This window comes from Gekko japonicus, unplaced genomic scaffold (assembly GCF_001447785.1).
Source record: "Gekko japonicus isolate JY-2015 unplaced genomic scaffold, Gekko_japonicus_V1.1 scaffold1935, whole genome shotgun sequence".
Lineage (NCBI taxonomy): Eukaryota > Metazoa > Chordata > Lepidosauria > Squamata > Gekkonidae > Gekko > Gekko japonicus.
Genome location: NW_015169838.1, coordinates 178,632 through 181,200, shown reverse-complemented (window position 1 = coordinate 181,200; position 2,569 = coordinate 178,632).

Sequence of the window (2,569 nt, the reverse complement as noted above, 5' to 3'; positions counted from 1 at the left end):
GTATTTCTCTTGTTTAACTGTCCTGCATTGTCGTAAAGCTTATATGGTAGCTTGCTTTAATGTATTACCTTCTGCAGTACTGTATGGCAGATTTCAGAAAATTCCATACTCTAATTGGCTCTGTGCTTGTGGATTGTGTGAAATAGAAAGCCTTGAACATGTTTTCTTGTATTGTATGTATTACCTGTGTAATGTATTCAGCCTGACATGCCCGGACTTGCCCGGGCTGGCCAGGCACAATTCCTCTATAGCTTCAAGCCTAAAGACAATGGGTCCGTAGGATCCTAGCCGGCCCAATGAAAGGGCTAGGTCCCAAGCCGGGAGGCCAATGGGTCTCTCGGTTACTGTAAATAGCCAATCGGGAGTAGGGGGTGTGTTTAGGTGAGCTTGATGGCGGGTTTTCTGAATGCATATAAACCGGCCTGTGAGCCGGTCAGTTGTCTTTGTTCTCAACTAAATAAAGGTATGCTTAGCTGAAATCACTCTCCGCCTGCATACTTTTCACTGGTGACGAGGATGGGATCTATGACCCCATGAACAGAGACCCGGACGCCAACACGAGCACCGCATCGAGCTCCGACGCCGAGACCTCCGGGAACCGCTCCGCTTCGCCTCCCGGCTCCCCGGCTACCGCTCATCGCTCCGCTCCCGGCTCCGCTCCGCACCCTGCTGACCCCGAGAGCAGCAGCGCCCTTCACAACGCCGCCATCCCCGAGCCAACCCAACCATGTGGCTGCGGCACAATGGCGACTCCCCAGAGCAACATCGCCGCTTTCGATATCTCCCGCCCCACCGAATGGGAGGCCTGGCTTGAGGTCCTGACAAGCTATTTCAACTGCCAGAAAATTACAGACGACGGGATGAAGAAGGACCATTTCCTCCAGTTGTGAGGCATGAGTACCGTCCTACTCCTAAAGGACCTCATCGCTCCAAAAAAGACAGCCGAGGAGCCCTACACCGTGCTGGTCCAGGCGTTGACGGATCACCTCTCCCCTAAACCCACTAAATTCACGGAGTGAATGGACTTCTGCGCGAGGGTACAAGGGCCTGACGAGTCCGCCTACGACTTCCTGGCGGGGCTCCGGCAGGCGGCCACGAACTGCGCTTTCCCGAGCCTCGCGGAACCCTGCTTATCCAATTCCTGGTGGGCCTGCGAGAGCCCAAACTTCGGTGGAAACTGGTCAGCCAGGACGACCTCGACCTGGACAAAGCAGTCCGGGAGGCCTCTGCCTACGAGAAGGCTCATCGAGACCGCCGCGCCAAGGCGATCCACTGCACTCCAGCGGATCCGACGGCTCCAACGAGGAGGAAGTCCTCCAGCTCTGCCAGCGGACTTCACAGCGACCCAAACACCTGCCCTCCAGGGCCAACAAGGCCTCGACTTCAAGCCCGTGTGCCAGCTGTGGGGAGGACCACGAGCGCAAGTCGTGCCATTTCCGGAACGTGGTCTGCCGCTCCTGCAACAAGGCCGGGCACATTGCGAAGGTCTGCCAATCCAAAGGACAACACCCGAGATCTGCAACGCACCAGACCACTGTGGAACAGCCCTTCGAGCTCCACACCGTGTCGTCCCACTTTCCGCAACACCAGGTCTGTAACTTGCCCCCCGACGGCCCTAACAAAATGCATGTGACGGTCCTCATAGAGGGAGCCCCCTGCACCATGGAGATCGACACCGGGTCGACCTACTCCATCATATCCGCGGATACGCTCTGCTCGCTGTGTCCAAAGGGGGGCCCACCGCTACAGAAGTCACGGGGTTTCCGGCTACGGGACTTTAATAAGAACCCCGTGGCGGTGCTGGGCTGGGGCAAGTTCCGGGTCCAGTTCCAAAGCTTCAAGGGCCAACTGGACCTACTGGTGGTGGACCGGCCTCTCTCCAGTTTGCTGGGACTAGCGTGGTTCGAAGCCCTGGGACTCTCCGTGAAGGGCATCAACCAGGTCAGGACACACAATTTTGTGGCGGTGTGCGCAGAATTTCCCCGCGTCTTCGATGGAACCCTGGGGTGGTTCACGGGCCCTGCCATCTCCCTGGACCTTGACCCCACGGTACGCCCCATCCGCATCAGAGCCCGGCTGCCCCCAATTGCCATGAGGTCGAAAGTGGAGGCCGAACTCGACCGCCTGGTAGCGCAAGGACTGCTTGAGCCAGTCACATCGGCCCGGTGGGAGACCCCCATAGTCACGCCGCTCAAACCGAATGGGGAAGTCCGCATCTGCGCGGACTACAAATGCACGATTAATAAGGCCTTGCAGGCCCACGCGTACCCGGTGCCTGTAGTAAGCCACGTGCTAGAAGCCCTAGCAGGGTGAACTCGACCGCCGGGTAGCGCAAGGACTGCTTGAGCCAGTCACATCGGCCCGGTGGGAGACCCCCATAGTCACGCCGCTCAAACCGAATGGGGAAGTCCGCATCTGCGCGGACTACAAATGCACGATTAATAAGGCCTTGCAGGCCCACGCGTACCCGGTGCCTGTAGTAAGCCACGTGCTAGAAGCCCTAGCAGGGACCCGGGTGTTTGGCAAATTAGACTTGGCCCAGGCGTACCAGCAACTGCCGGTGGACGCC